Source organism: Engystomops pustulosus, chromosome 6 (genome assembly GCF_040894005.1).
Source record: "Engystomops pustulosus chromosome 6, aEngPut4.maternal, whole genome shotgun sequence".
NCBI lineage: Eukaryota > Metazoa > Chordata > Amphibia > Anura > Leptodactylidae > Engystomops > Engystomops pustulosus.
The window spans coordinates 89,401,806-89,418,771 of NC_092416.1; the positions used below are offsets into that span (position 1 = coordinate 89,401,806).

Consider the following 16,966-nt stretch of genomic DNA (forward strand, 5'->3'; position numbering starts at 1 on the left):
TACTGCAGCAAGACCATCTTTCCCTTGAATGGAGCTATGCCGCAGTTCTCTGCAGAGCAGGTGGTCACCAGTACTGCTGTGCAGTGAAATAATATGAAGACTATACCGCACTAAAGCAACGCTGCAGTTCTTTTATTCTTATGACAAATGTGACAGTAACACATGTTTCATTATAATAACAATGTGATGCTAAATCCTAGCAGAAAGCCATCACCCACAGAATGCCTCAATAGGGTTTGCCTGGTAAGGTGTAGGTATAAAAAGCTATAGTTTGGAGCTAGTTTGTATACATTATATAGACCAACATCCTATACTTTATATTCTAATGGCATTAAGAAAAAGCCGCACAGCAGCCGTATAGTTATTATGTTTATTGCTAAATATCTTTTCTACAGGTGACCATCACTCTGTAACTTTGCATAAGCAAAAGAGGTTACAGAGACAAAAGGATGTTTGCAAGAGGATGTTTGTACAATAAAAATATACACTTGGCACGATTCACCTTGCAAAGTCTATTTTTATAATTCCCACAGAGAGTATAATAATAATAATAATAATAATTCTTTATTTATATAGGGCCTACAGATTACGCAGCGCTGTACAAAGCATGGCAAATTGGTCTATTTATCTATACATCTATCTATCAAATCTATTTATAATTTATTTCTCCTATATATCTACCAACCGATTATCTACTGTATCTGTCAGATAATATCCTTAGTACTATATCCTGTATATTATACTCAATAGTGAATTTGCTGGCATATTTGCAGGGTACAGTATGTGAATGCTTTGACATTATTTTCCAACACTTTCCATACATAAGAAGACCTGAGACCATATTTTATTGTTTTATTTGTGTTATAGGAGCAGAACAACAAAAATAATAAAAGCTCAAAATGTTTAAAATGACTGACAGTGCCCCAAAGTGCCCCTTCTTTCTGCTGAGGGCATTTCAGGTGTCTCACACTGTGTGTGTGGGATTTATAAAGGCTTGTACACCTGAAAACAGACTTACAAGCCATGATTTAGTCTATTCTGCCCCCTCTGTCAGTTGTGCGGGCAAGGGATGGTAGTGGGACACACAGTGAGCCGGCCCCCATGGCTGCACACTAGCTATACCTTGAACTAGGTTTGGGTGCAGACAGGACCTGGCATTAAACTGAGCTGGGTGCACAATGCTCCTGGTAATTGCACCCATTCTACCAGACTACTGAGATTCCAAAAACAGATCTTGCACATGTTGCTGACACCAGTTACATCAGCAATAGTATTTTATGTATTGTCTGAGCATTAAAGGAAATCTATCACTATGTGGTAGTAAAGTTAAACTAAACATAATAACCTATTGTCATGTTAAAGGACATCTACCACCAGGATGAAGTATTGTAAACCAAGCACACGGATATACTGGTGTGAGCCCCTCTGGCAGGATGCACTCTGCTGTTAGCTTATTATTACTTTGTTTTTCCCAAAAAATAACGGCTTTTTAAATTATACAAGTCTGAGGGGTTTTGGGTTCCATTGGTGTTCATTTAGCCTGAAGCCCCTCAGGCTCTATTGCATAATTTTAAAACCTTTTTTCTTAAAAACAAGTCATAGGAAGCTTAAAGAAGGCTTGGGTTTGGTGTTATTGGGATTGATCTTGGTGGTAGACATCCTTGAAGCTTGACACTTTAAAAAAAGAGTTAGAAAAAGCAGCTATGACGCAGCTCTTGCATGACGTCACCTCCCTCACAAGCATGGGAGAGGGAGGTATCTATTGCAACGGAGGCGTGAATAATTAAAGGGGTATTCCGGGAATATGAACGTCTGACACAAAAATCCATTATATAAATTAATCAGTACAACAATACTCAATGTCATTTGTCACAAAACGGAACTTAAATAGTTCGATTTTATGATTTACAAAATGTATGGCCTCTCTAAAGTAGGTGGAGTTATCACTAAGATGGCCGCCAATGGAAACTACAAGTTCCATGATCCTTTAGTTCGCAGTAACTCCTCCCTCTTATGCTCTGCTCCCGGTGATGATCAAACAGGTTTTCTTGCTCTGTTACCATAGTAATAATGTGTAACTGCCATCCCTGCCATCACCACGACACAGGCCATACTGGATGCCCTTCAACCAACCGACTACAGCCAAACTTAGTGGTGATCACATGACCTGCCCAGGCAGGTACAGGACATGTGATGTAGACATGTGACCAGCGGCCTCTGCTGTCCTGTGTCTGCTCTGCAACGGACCGGACATTAACGGACTGATTAAAGGGCCAGTAGCATTTTAATTCACCATTAGCATTTTCTGCTAAGGGGATTTGAACAAAGAACAGGAAACAGGTAGAGGGTTTTTTTTGGAAAAATAAAAATTATTATCCCTAAGTATATGCCGAGGCCAACTGTATAGCCACAATATTCGGTCACCCCATACAATAACGCACTTAGTCTTATTGGTCCCCAAAAACCAAATTGAAAGAAAAAGGTACCCCTAAAACAAAGGGGAAAGAAGGACAGACTAGAAAGGTGCATATGAAGATCAAATCTTTATTAATGACACATAAACATAGTAACATGAACGGTGCCCACAAACGATGGCGCCGTTCTGTATGAATCAATAAAATGCAGTAAAATATCTAGTTGTGGAACACAGAAAGAAAGAGGCAGACCAACCCGAACAAAATGGGGTAACAAATATCTGCAGGAAGTGGTTGAGCAAAAGACTAGACAAATAAAGACATACAGCTTTTGTTAGAACATGTTTTGGTGGGGCCCAACATAACAAGGTAGTGGCCACAGCGGACCTCTATAGTGCCCGTTCCTATATGTGGGCTGCAGGACCCATAGCTATCCAAAATTAAATATGGGCTCTTACCAAATCCTAGTCAACAGTAGGGGTTCCACTGTCCAGGAGAGACCGCGTCCCCCATGTACATTTCGGCTCAGAATGAGCCTTCGTCTGGGGGTGGCCAAGGGGAGCAAAATTTTAAATAACAACTAATTACACATAAGCTTCTATTTTGAGTACCCTTTTGTATGTAAATTATGCTTATTCCTGGAATACCCCTTTAAGAGTGGTCTGTAGCTGCTTTTACAAACACTTTTTTACAGCAATCACAGGATGTCAAGCTCAATGAAGACCAGCGTCAGGATCCTGGAGAAGACAGTGATAGGTAAGAATAAGTTTAACTTTACAACCACATAGAGGTAGATTTCCTTTAAAGCATGGCTTTGTAGCTTGAGTTATTAAGGGAATGTTCCTATGATGTGATATTTTTTCCTGTCAAAAAATGTGTGCATAAATTCTGTTAATGTGCTGGCTTACTGCCAGCAGGATGTGATGAGTCCTGTTGGGGGGGGGGGGGGCAGCTGCAGCCTGTGTCAGCTTCCTCACCCCTCCCCACTTCCTGTTGTATAATGAGCAGGCAGGGAGAATGTATGAGGCACACATGGACTGCAGCTCCACACCCCTTCCCCCGGGACTCACCACATGCTGCTGGCAGGGAGCCAGGTAATGTAAAGAAATCTGAAATTATTGAGAATGATGACAAAGGCATTTTTTAAATCAGCACAGCACAGCTACTTGAAACAGTCACCAGCTAAAAAGTTTAAATTATGAGTTCACTTTCCCTTAAATGATGCTAAACACATTCCAGTCAATATTTTGGATTCTTTTTATCCTGCTTTGGAGAATGTATTGGGGCCATTTCTGGTAGTCTGTATTCTTTCAATGTCTGTTATGCTGTAGTCTTTATCCATGTTGGAAAGTCTGAATATAGACTGCTTTCCATAGTGTCTGTACGGTTGGTACGGTTACCATAACAGCAAGCTGAGATTTTGAAAATAACAATAAATTTATGGAAAAATTAAATAAGAAGCTTGAATACATTTACATAATAAGAATAATACAATGTGGGGGGGGGGGATTTATTATTGCCTGTCCGCCAGCTTTTTCTGGCATGTTCTTTCTTCCCTTGCTGCGCCTGTTATGGCTTATTTATGAAGTGTCCTTTCTGACACTCACTCCTTTTCTTTTTTTTGGGTGATTTGACACTGTTTTTGGTGCGCACTTGGAACTGCAAAAAGTTGGTCTATGGAGTTCTATTTCACCATCAGAAATGTGGACACAGTTCTCAACTGTCTTTTCTGTTGTACACCAATTTATTAGCCTCTTGTACCACAATCTAACATCACAGTGTAAACTATAGCATGATTCATGCACCAAAAACATGGTACCTGTGCTAAAATTGATAAATGCCCCCAAGTGTGTCATCCATGTGCTGTCTGTATGTCTGGGAAGTTTTCTACAGCCTCCACACAGATTAATTAAAAATATGTCTATGTGCATAGGCCCATTGAAATTAACGTGTCAGTGTGCCAGGCACAGACAAATACAACATTTTTGTGAATTAGGGATTAAAGTCAAGTAATCACTTATGCAGACGTCACTGAAGAGACCATTGAACAATCTACTAAGGAACTTGTCACAGACATGCGTACAGATCCACAAGGTTAGACCTACTTCAAACAATCGCGTTACCTGTGGAAATGGACACGTTTGCTGGTCCTACAAACTGTAGACATTGCACAGGACGATGAGTTCAGTTAGCATACAGGGGGTCTGAATGATGCAAGGACTACCATCCACTGCACTATTTTAAGTCTGTAGGATTGTACCAGCACAGCGGTCTATCGGCTAAACATGTTAGTGTGCAGCTGGCCTTATTATTGCAACCACGCAAGTGCCAACTGAACGATCTATGTGGGCTTGGGTAGGTAAATATGGTGCGTACACTCCTCGGCACGCTCCAGATCTCACAGGAGGCTGCGACAGCGCATCCCCAGGGCACTGCAGGCCCACTGCATTACCTGGCAGCCCAACTGGCATAGAGGGCGGAAAAGACGCAATCACCGGCTCTGTTTTCAGACATCGGAAAACTGTTTTGTTTTCTGCTGAAACATTCCACTGCAGCCCTGCTCACATTAGAAAAGAGAGAATTTGAGGTTGAATTTTGACAGATGCATGATGTCAGGCAATAAACATGCCATGTGAACAGCAGAACACTACAGTCCCTTTTTATGAAAATAAGTGATCTATCCCTTTAAGATAACAAAGTCTCTCCCGAAGGAGCTTACAATTTATTCTGTAATATTTAATGCACAACTAACACAGGCTTCCCACTGGGCATCAAATCAGTTTTTGCTGTTATTGCAGCTAATGCCACTGAGCTAATCTTCCCCGTCCTTCTGCTGCAGGAACATAAGATGGGAAATGTGTGTATGAGGAGAGTAGATACGGTTAATGCTGCATTTTAATGGATTTAGGACTATGCTGATTAGAGGCTTCCTCACAACTACTGGCCATTTCTATGCAAAATGCCGCATTTCAGCTCAATTCTCATCTCCTTTACAGAGTTTTTTCCATCCTAGCTCTTACTGCAGTCTGAGAAATATTACCTGCAATGCATATACTGCAGTGCATCAGGCATCCATTGCTACTAGTGTTGCTCAAGTATTCTTAGGCTTTTATGAGTAATTACTATGGGAAACTTTAGTCGTATATCAGTACGAATGGATCTGATTTCCCTGCTGATCTGGTTCACAATTACTCTTTCCAGCATTGTATGTGCCATTGCCTAGGTTATTATGTACTTTAATGCAGCAGTGTTATATTAGGCATTTAATTACTGTAGGAAAAAAAGGCCATATACTGTATACGCATAGAAACCTGCTTCTTCATTAGAGGACATACTTAGCTATGTAGTGTAAAGCATATTTTCCATTTTTCGGTTATAGTGAGGATGTATTTGGTGCAGCACACTACACAGCAGTGGCTCAGGGATCACAGTCAGTTGCTGTCAGTACATGCTGGGCTAAGGAGCTTACGTCATTTTCTGCTGTATACCTGCATTACATTAACCCAGTATGGAAAAGGCTGAAAAAAAGAAAAATGTACGTTATTTCATAAGTATGTATAGTATATAGATGTATAGTATAAATATGTTTTAGCATAACCTTTCATGATCTAGCAGGAATTCATCATAATATCTGAATATTGTCTCACATCTGCCCAGGTTTAAACTATTTTCTAGATATTTTGAAGAATTAATATATACTATTGAATGTGTCACATCATTCATGATGAATATGATGATTATAGTAAGGTTGAAGACTTGGTAACACTTTGTTCACTATTATAAAGATATTATAAAGATATATATGAACATAATGGTAGATATGGATCAGTAGTCTTGTGATATACTCAGGAGGTCTTCCCATGGTGACCTCCAATCTGCAGCAACTGACAACCACAGCTCTGCTGTGCATTTGGACTCTGACTGACCTTGAAAAGGCTATGGGTGATGCCACATGTGGCGTTTTAGAGCATGTGTTTTCAGTCCGTTTAAAAAAGCATCCGTTTTAAAAGCGCATCTGCTTTTGACAGTTTATGACGGTTTACCATGTGTTTGGCTGCTTAGAACCTGTTTATCTATTAAGATAATCATGAAAAACATTCAAACACTGACGCATTTTAAAACCACACGCGCTTTTAAATGGACTGAAAAAGCATGCTTAAAAACGGACCAAAATGGCACGTGTGGCATCACTCCATGGCTTAGCCTCAGCCCAGGAAAGTATGCCTGACAGCAGAGAGCCTTATTAGCATATCAGAAGCTGAAACTAACAGCAATAATTCCTAAAGAGAGAAAATCCCACCTGCAGCAAAATCAGCAGAGTTGGTGGAGGTGATGTAAGTTAGTTATAGTCCTAAGACTATGACTGGCCTGTTTGTGAAGTGGTTCATTAGAATTGTGGGGAAATACTAAAAGGAGCTTATTTCCATTTCTCACCAGTAAGAGACGCTGTATCAATGGCTACAACCCATAAAGCCTCCGAAAAACAGCTCTTTATTAAAGGGATTTATCATCCAGTGTAATGTCTGCTCTGTGCCACTTTTCTGCTCAATGGTAAAATATGCCATGTCCTCTTATAGCAGCAGAATCTTACTTATTGACAGATAGTTACTTATTGTGATAGTGACCACAAAGGAAGCAATAGATTCTGATAACCAGGGTGCAGAAATGAAAAACATGTCCGCTGCTGTTATACACAGCGGAGTTAGGCATTTTGTGGGTTGATATAATATTCATGATAATGTGGCCTGACAATTCATTACAAACCTGATTTGGCTTTTTAGACTATAATGAAGTCCATAAATTATCTGCAATCACTAAACAAATGGTCTTCATTCTCAGGAAAGCAGCACATAAAGTATCTCCATACACTATGGACCTTGTGTGAAGGGTGTCATCACTAGGTTTCAGAGTAAAATCAAGGAGCATGGGATGAGACCTAAGAGTTCATGGCTCCACAGCATACTGTAATTTCCAACATTGAAGTAGAGTCTAAAACGAGGAACAGGAAATTTCTATCCCTATGCCCTGACGATTTATATATGATAAGCACCCAACCTACAGCATTTGATAAACAAATAGTACAAACTACAGTTCTGCGCACCTTTCTATACCGAATCGAGACCAGATCTGAAGTCTGCATGCCCCTTCTAGACAAAACCCGGATCTACACAAATGCCACATCAAATTCCCCAACTATATAAACCCAGAACCCTCCCTAATTACCAGGGTCAGACCCCAATCTATATCAACCCAAGGACAAATGTACCTACCTATAGAGACCCAAGACCAGATCTTTCATCTATACAATATTCAGGCCAGAACACCTGACTCTTCTGAGGTAAATAATGACTCTTTTTAGTTCATTTGACTTTGGAAGGATATCCCATATGAAACCAATGCTTGCTTTTAGGTTTGTGCTGTGCACATTTAACAACTGTTTTAGGCTATATTCACACTGCCGTTGCCCGCCCGTACCGTACCATAGCGAGCAACGGCAGTGCACGGGGAGAGGAGGAGGAGGTGAGCGCATCTCACCTCCGCCCCTTTCCATAGGTAGTAATGGCGCACGGCGCCGTACCACGGGTAAAGATAGGACAGCTCCTATCTTTTTCCCGGGTACGGAGAGGTACGGTGCCGCATGTGTGCTGCACCGTACCGCTCCCATAGGGCGCCGTGAGCCCATTGCCATCTATGGAGGACGTATATCAGCTGTATATACGTCGGCCATATATACGTCCTCCATACGTTAGTGTGAATGTAGCCTTAAACTGTTTTTAGGTGTTAGCCCATGTATCCAGAATCTCGTGGAACGACAGAAGATAAGTAACAAGAATAATATCCTAAATGTTTTCATGGACATTGTCGGTTTCATGAAGGCATGTGCAGTGTCAGATTATATGCTGTATATCTGTTTGATAAAGAAGATATATAGAATACTTGGATTAATACACTTTGCAGTTTGGTTTGGCTGTATGATAGATGGTGGAGTATAAGGAACTCCTGTTAATACTACCGGATTACTTTCCACTGCACTAACAGAAGCTGTGTTGTTTGGTAGATGTCCTTCAACATTTATTGAGTTTCTATTAAAAGATAGACACTATTGTTTGACACACACTAACAATATAAATATGTCAGAGGGGAGAGTGAGAGTGAGATCACAGAGGGACTAGTATAGCCCATCAGTCTCATTAGCATACATGTAAAAGTTGATTTTAGAAAGAAGGAGGCCATGAATAACTAATATAAGTAAATTAACACAGTCATGGTGCCTGGGTCTATGAGTAACTGTCCCTGGTTTATCATGATGGATTTTTATGGTAAATTTATTTTAAGACACATGAGGGCTCATGATTAAGGATCCTGCTGAAACAAGAATTATGATAGGTGAAATCCTTCTCTAAACGTTCAGCAGGTAAAGGTTTGTGAGATATTTATATGACACAATTTTACATTTAAATCTATTGGGATTTCATATTTTATGTGGAATTGCAAAGAACTGCAGATAAACCTAGCTGATATTTACAATGAACCAAACTAACAGCACTCACTGCAGTTCTGCTACATCCATTACATATACGGTACCTACATATATATGTTATATAAGATCATGGAATAATCATATGAAGCTGCAGAAAGTTCTTATCCAGGCAGAACTGCCACTTGGCATAAAGTGATGGATGCTTGGTTGCAAACTGTAGCAGACTGCATCTTTACAATCCAATCTGCTGCTGTTAGAATACTGGGTAATGAAGCAGTTTCTAAGTTAATTTCTGCTCTTTAATGACTTCCATTTACAAAATATCTTCCAAATATCCACAACTACATTACCAGTGCATAGGAATACGCACAAAAACTAATTTTCCCGGACAACCAATGAGAAAAATCATAGTGTAAAGGGCTCATCCAAAACAAAATGGGGAACATTTACCTACCCTGTGACTAGAGTACACTGTGCAGTGAATTATCTGTCTATAATGCTGCGTAAAGCTATTCACCATTTTTCTTGTGGTGAATCCAAATCAGTCGGACCGTCCGATGGCACGCCCCTTAATTTGTGTCGCATGCCCACAATCCCAGTACATGCACCTCTTAAATACCTGGGCAAGCCGTTTTAGACCCGAAAAAGGTGCACAGTCCGACAAAAGTGCGGAGCGAAACCCTTCGTAAATGAGCCCCAATGGTTGTTTTTGTGTGCGTAGCATTAATTAAATGTAAGGAATGCCTTGTGTTTCATGTAAAACCTTCCCTGTCCACTCGCCACTGACAGACATATTGTAGCCTCTACAATTGTCCACCCTGCCCTCAAACCCACAGGAACATGCAAGGTGTACATCTACAAATATTAAAGAAAACCATCTCGGATCTACCTATTAAAATAGATCTGGTGGCAGGTTCATCTAATAAATATCATTGGAGCCCTTTATAAGGCTAATCCTTCAGTTCCCGCTAAGTTTGGAAAAGTTTTATTACCCGAATATGCAAATATTTGAAAGAGGCTACTGGGGGTGGAGTAGCCAGAGCTAAAGCTACATGGCGCAGCTACTCCATGCCCCAGTAACTTCTTTCGATCCTCCTACTAAATGTTCAGCGCGCATCTACCAGCTTGTCCGCTCTCAAGCTGGCGGCTTGAAGCAGGAGCTATGGCTATGGAATCTGAAGCAGGTTCTGAAGCAGGAGCTACGGCTATGGAGCCCAGTACGCACAGCCGCCAGCTCTGCATAGATAGTTTATGCAGAGCGTGGAAGAGTGTCTGCAGCTACCAGCACGCTGAAGATCTCATAGTAGGAGGATCGAAAGAGGTGTAATTTTTTCACGGCTGTTTCTACTACTTATTCCAAGCTCCCAATGTAATAAAAATGGCATGGTTTGTCACTATATAGATCTTGTATGTATACACTATGCTGAACATTGCAGCAAATCAGACTCCAACAGAAAAACACACTAAGTAGCAACACAAGGCTCATGGTAAATATGGGCAGCTTTTAATTGACTTTAGGACAAAGACTGCTGCTGAGAAAGATTTCTGATAAGTAGCTTCAGAACAGAAAAATACCAAACATTATTATGTTTGTTTTGAAAAGGGAATTGCATATCTAGTAAAAATTTTGTAAAATTATTATAAATTCAGAATAAGAATTATGTTACTACTTTAAATTAGAGATCTGTCAGTGGTGCAATCATCTTTGACTAGACCAGTGCATGTGCATCAGGGGAAAGAGACACTGAGCTTAATCTGAAGTCTCTAATGTATGATATAAGATACAGAGGCCTTAGAAGGCCCCATATACATTAGATATGTGACTCAAATCAGCATAATTGTTGTTTTCATATAATTAGGGGATGCTGTAACAAGACCAGCTATTTTACATGTATGTATCAAGTTAGTTGTTATCCACCTGCATTATAGTAGCATGCAGCTACCTTTTGACGAGACACAGTGTACAGTGACTATGTGACTTTTTCCAATGGAGGCTTCAATTATATCTGACATTGTATGAATACGCTCCCAAATGAATTATAACAATAACTCAAACATGACAATGTTATATGGCTATGGAGTTTCCTCCTGATACAATGTACCACTTATGCTCTGTTCTTGATGGAGGGGTTTTCCGCTACTATAAGCCATAGTAAAGAGGCAAATACAAAGAAAGGCTCTTGCTGTCATGTATGTAACCCATGTGTGACATTAACAAGCATGTAATGTTTTGGCATACATAGAAGCAATGAAGCCCTTTTATAAATATAAAAATAAACCGCTACCCTAGCTAGTATAAGCCAATTCTAGGGACCATATATATTTTGAATGGATGGACAACGTAAAAAAAAAACATCAAATTGATCTGGGATACAACAGCAAGCACAAGAGGGATGTCATTTATAACTTTGTACCTGGTGACCCATCTTCTTTTGTCTTTTTGTGACTTTCGATTTTTACTATGCATATATTGTAAAAATCATTTTATTCAATATAGGAGCACAAAACAGCCATCACAAGTAGAATTACAAGAAGTTTTCTACCCCCCCCCCCCCAACAAATGTAATGCTTTCTGTAGCCAATCACTTCAGTACATAACTTGTGACTTGATCTCTACGTTTGGGCTTTCTTGAAGGCCCAGGACATTGGCTGTCATTGATCTGTTTTGATTCTAACACTTTTTTCCTGGCAGAATACAAGACAAGCCTCTTGGGAAGACCCCAAAAAGCCTCTTGTGCTTTCCTTTAAATAGCAGAGTTAACTTAGCAAAAACAAACCAGGCATTTATATAAACGGGCAAAACAAATGAATTGCAAGACATTCAATAATTCAGACTTCATTTCTTTATCAATTGCATGCATCAAGCAAATTTTTACACTATAACAGAATATAGTATTGCCAATAAAGTGCAGGTATATTGATTATTCATACCTACAGGCTAAAATGTCCTGTAAAAATACTTCAACTGTACACAGTAATTGGAAATACCCAGTGTCCATATCCATCCTCCATTTGGCATGTATAATTCTAGTGTTCTTTAATGTGTTAAAGGGGCCCACATCAGCTTCCTCTGGGCACCAGGACAAGGTCACAACAGTAAGAAAAGGGGCCATTGCTTTGTTCAAAGACAAATAGGGAGATATTTAACCCCTTATCATCGACACTAGTTTTCAGCTCAATGACCAGACTCGATTTTTCAAATCTGACATGTCTCACGATAATTGGTTATAACTTCGGAACGCTTTAACGTATCCGGGTGATTTTGAGAATGTTTTCTTGTGACACATTGTACTTCATGTTAGTTATAAAATTTAAGTGATAAGTTTTGCGTTTCATTCTGAAAAAAAGTGAAAATTTGGCAAAAGTTTGTAAAAATTCTTCATTTTCCAAGTTTGAAATGTTCTGGTTTCCAGACAAGATGTAAAACTACCCAAAAAGTTTGATAATTAACATTTACAGAATATCTGCTTTATGTTGGGATGATATTTTATGCTTCCGGTCATTTTTCTAGGATGTTATGAGGCGCAGAACTTTAGTTGCGATTTTTCTTATTTTCATGAAAATTGCCAAAACTCACATTTTGAGGGACAACTCAGCTTTCAAGTGACTTTGAGAGGCCTAAATAATAGTAAAACCCCATAAATTACCCCACTATAGAAAGTTCACCCCTCAACATATGTAAAACAACTTCTATTAAGTCTATTAACCCTTTAAGTGTTTCACATGGGTTAAAAAAATATGGACCTGCGATTTAGAAACTATAGAATTTTTTGGGAAAATACATTCATTTAGGCCAAAACTGACATTTTCAGAATAAATTAAATGATGAAACGCACTGCAACGCTTGATGCCCAATTCCTCTCGAGTGTACTGATACCCCATATGTGGTGATAAACTGCTGTATGGGCGCACGGCCGGGCATAGAATGATTGGAGGCGCCATTCACAGCAGATTTGTATTGTCACATTGCACGACCTATAATTTTTTTTTTTTTTGGTAATGCGAACATATGAGGCTTATTATGTACGGGATGAGATACAATGTATAGATAATTTATTTTGGGAGTCTAAAGCTTATTCATGAGATTTTATTAACTATTTCAAGGGGGACACAAACAAAATCATCAATTTTTATTTTGGATTGTTAGCATTTTTTTTCCCCCGCTCACCGTAACATAAAAATAATATTTTATCTTTATTCTCTGGTTCACTACGATTGCGGTGATACCTCATTTATATAGTTTTTCTTATTTTTGCTCAATTTTCCTGAGCAAAACCAATATTGGAGAAAATCGCATTGTTTTTACTATTGACAACTTTTCAGGGCCATAACTTCTGTATTTTTCTGTTGTCAGATCTGGTTGAGGGCTTATTTTTTGCGAAAACAGTTGTATCATATTAGGGAACGTAAATTTTTTTGATCACTTTTAGAAAAATTTTTTGTGATGGTGTTTGATGGAAAATGGTATATTATGGGAAGTTTTTCGAGTTTTTTTTTACGTAGTTCACCGAGCGGGTTCAATATTGATTTAGATTTATTGTACAGATTAATACGGACGCGGTGATACCAAATATGTACGTGTTTTTGTGTTTTATTTACTTTATTTGCATTTTATGTGTTACTGGGGAGATTATGGGACTTTTATTTTATTTATTTATTTAATTATATTATAAAAAGATTTTATTTTTTTTTTAACTTTTTTTTACATTTTCTACTTCTTGGCTTGAATAAGCGATCATCCGATTGCTTATTCAAGCCTTTACACTGCAATACACTTGTATTGCAGTGTATAGTGTTAGTAACTGCGCATGCTCAGTTACATACAGCCGGGTCCTGCCAGGAGGCGGAACCCGGCACAGACAGGAGCCGACAGCCCCGGGTCACTCGTCCGAACCCGGGGCTGAGGCAGGAGGGATCGAATCCCCCGGTAAGCACACCGGGGGGGTCCGATCCACGGGGGACACACTTGCACGCCGTGGTCATGCTTGACCGCGGCGTGTATGGGGTTAAACACACGGAATCTGAGTTTTTCCAATCCCGGGTGTTAGTGCCGGGTCTGGGCTGTGATATCACAGCCCGACACCGGCGAGACCCGGTGTCCCGAAATCTTCTTCTGACGCACCGCCGTAGAAAGGCGTATGCGTCAGAAGAAGTACCCTTAATGACCGCCGTAAAAAGCCGATACGGCGGTCATTAAGGGGTTAATAATGGCCTATTGAACAGCAAGGAACTAATATGCAAGAGTGTTCTTGTTCTTGCCCTTGCATATGCAACATACCCCACCGGGCCTAGCCTTTTCTTGGGCCTGGAGGCAGCCGGGCTCAGAATATCGGAGTGGCTGGCAGTTGTGGCCTAGGCACGCTGATGTCACGGTGCTTGGTATGGGGACCGTAGGGCTGCCTTACAGCCTGGCAGGTCCCCAGCAAGTGGTGTGTGCAAGAAATATGGAGGGAGAGGCTGAGGTACTTGTTCTCCCTGGGGAAACCCCTTAGTGTCTGTAATATATGTCCCTGGGTAATGGATGGGGAGCCCATGGTGGAGATAAAGCCATATCCAGGGATCAGATGAAGGCAACGTTGTGCAAAATTCTTTATTGGAACAACTGCAAGGAATGGGTCAAAACGATCTCATAACAGATACCGGATTGTTGGAGATTCCATATTACTGGAGTGGTCATGGTTAGTGATCCTCAGGAATAGATTCACCAGCCTGGTAGTACCCTGTTTCCCCTAAAATAGGACATCCCCCGAAAATAAGACCTAGTACAATTTTGTTCAATCTTAGAACTATAAGGCCTCCCCTGAAAATAAGACCGAGTGGCAGTCATTGCAGCACCTCCCTTCAAACCGTGCATTAGTATTAGTAGATTTTTTTTAGATGCTGCAACAGGTTGTGATATGGGTGAAGAATCGTGGAATAAAATCACTGACTGTTGCAGGACAAATGCGTTACAAGCAGCTACATGGACATTAAGTGGTCATTTAAGGAAAGTGCTATTGCAAAAACATGAGAGAATGGGGCCAAATATTCCAATAATTCAGAGTTTGGAGAGTTATAAGGATGTTTTAGAAGATTTTTTTGTTCATCAATAAATGTAAATTCTTGTTCATGGAAAAATAAGACATCCCCTGAAAATAAGACCTAGTGCCTTTTAAGGAGCAAAAATTAATATAAGACACTGTCTTATTTTCGGGGAAACAGGGTAGATACAGACTGGGATGTAGCTATGTCCAATACTGGAAGCTGCAGCTTTGTCCTGGGTTGGTTAAGTGTCTGTACTGGAGGTGCACAGACGCTGCCTCTGGTCACTGTGTCTCTAATGACAGACCTGTGCTCACTAGAGAGAGTTGGTGGTAAAGAGGTGTGCTCTGTAAGAGAGCTAGAGTCCAAGACCTTGTGTTCTCAGAAGTTTCTGAAACTCAAGACCCCTAGCCCCTCCCTGTCTAGGGGTTTTGTTAAACCCTGGTCGGGTGGTGGTTCACTCCCCAATCACACTCCAGTGTACATAATGAAATCCAATTGGATAATAGTTCACATAACTTTAACCCTTGCTGTACAGGCAGGGTCCACCACTGCTAACACCTGATGTCCAGGTCTGGAACCTTACTGGAGGGTTCGCAACTCCCTGGAGAGGGCACTGTTCGAAACTACCCCCTTGCCACTGTATTTGCAGGGGTGTTGCATATATTGTATATACAGTAAGCTTTTGGGAAGGTTAGATGAAATCTCTTAAACACAGGTGGTAGAGCAGCCTGACAGCCCCCTACTCTATTGTCAGATTGATATAGAACTAGAATAGTAGGGAGCTCTATTAAAAACTTTTAAAGGGAACCCGTCACCACATTTTTCAGCATAAAGTATAGCTATTGACAGGTTCCCATAGAGCCCTATTAACTAACTGGGCTTCTTTTAGCTAAAAATTGTTTCCCTCAGATCCCCATATAATCAACTTTATAATTTTGTCTGGTATGCAGGGGTATCTATAGTGAGACAGATGGGACATGGTCTCATTGGGCTGAATCCAGCAGTTCCTCCCCATGCCTTCTCAGCATTCAGCAGTAATGCCATGTGACCAAGGTGACATCATCTAAGGTCCTTAAGCCTCCCTCCTAATATTAGCAAATTGGATACCGTGTATATCTGTTCACGTGAAATAACAGCATGCCTCCATGGACTTCTATTCCTCTCCATACCTACAAGCAGTCATGTGCTGATTTTATGTAATCAGTTAGGGGGCAAAAGGACCTTAGATGATCTCACCCTGGTCAGATGAATTTACTAGCTGAATGGTTAGGAGGCATGCGGAGGTTGATATAAAGTTGATTTTATGGGAATCCGAGGGAAACCATTTTTAGCTAAAAGAGGGTTGTCAGTTAATAGGGCTCTATTGTAACCTGTGGTAACAAGTTTGCTTTAAATACTTTAACTAAATACTTTAATATTTTAATAAGTATTTCAGCCATAATTCATTTAGAATGGAACATATTACATTTTGCCAACATCCTGTTATTCCTCCTGAAACCTTTTCCAGGATCAAAGACAGTAAGTAATGATAGTATGATAGTAATGATAGTTAATAAAGAGAGTAATGATACAATGCAAGAAATGATGCTTCAAACTTGATATTTTGTGCAGAATAAAATTCTTTACTAAAACATAAATCAATACATATAGCAACGTAGTAGGACAGTGAGATATTCCCAGCTGTTACAACTATAACTCTACAGATACTATACAATAAATGAAGTGCCACTTCCAGCAAGTGAGACACAGCTATGGTTACTATGAACTATTCCACCAGTTTTGTGTATGAGCTATTTTAAATTGTATATAGTAACTTTTCGTTTGTCTAAGAGTCTAAGGATTTCCATGTAATTGAAGTCTGAATAACGTGCGCCATATAACATTGAGAGGCATATCACAGTATTTAAATATACACCCCAAAACTCCATATTTTGGAGCTGAAAGGCTAGGTACAGCATTCCTTACCTTAATCAAACTGGGTATAATGAGACGAACAGATTACATACTTTATTCATGTCGTCAAAAGGAAAATTACTGAACGTACAAG

At 40.0% G+C, this 16,966-nt stretch overlaps 1 protein-coding gene and 1 long non-coding RNA gene across 13 annotated transcripts in view; both read left to right on the forward strand.

Annotated features, from left to right (window-relative positions):
* Positions 1 to 16,966, forward strand: part of LOC140063974 (voltage-gated potassium channel KCNC1-like) — a 91,213-nt gene that overhangs the window by 12,241 nt on the left and 62,006 nt on the right. The window lies entirely within an intron of this gene.
* On the forward strand, positions 1,972 to 16,429 carry LOC140063978 (uncharacterized). The gene is made up of 3 exons (XR_011847675.1): positions 1,972 to 2,340; positions 3,109 to 3,170; positions 16,347 to 16,429. It is a non-coding gene; the product is annotated as an uncharacterized lncRNA (long non-coding RNA).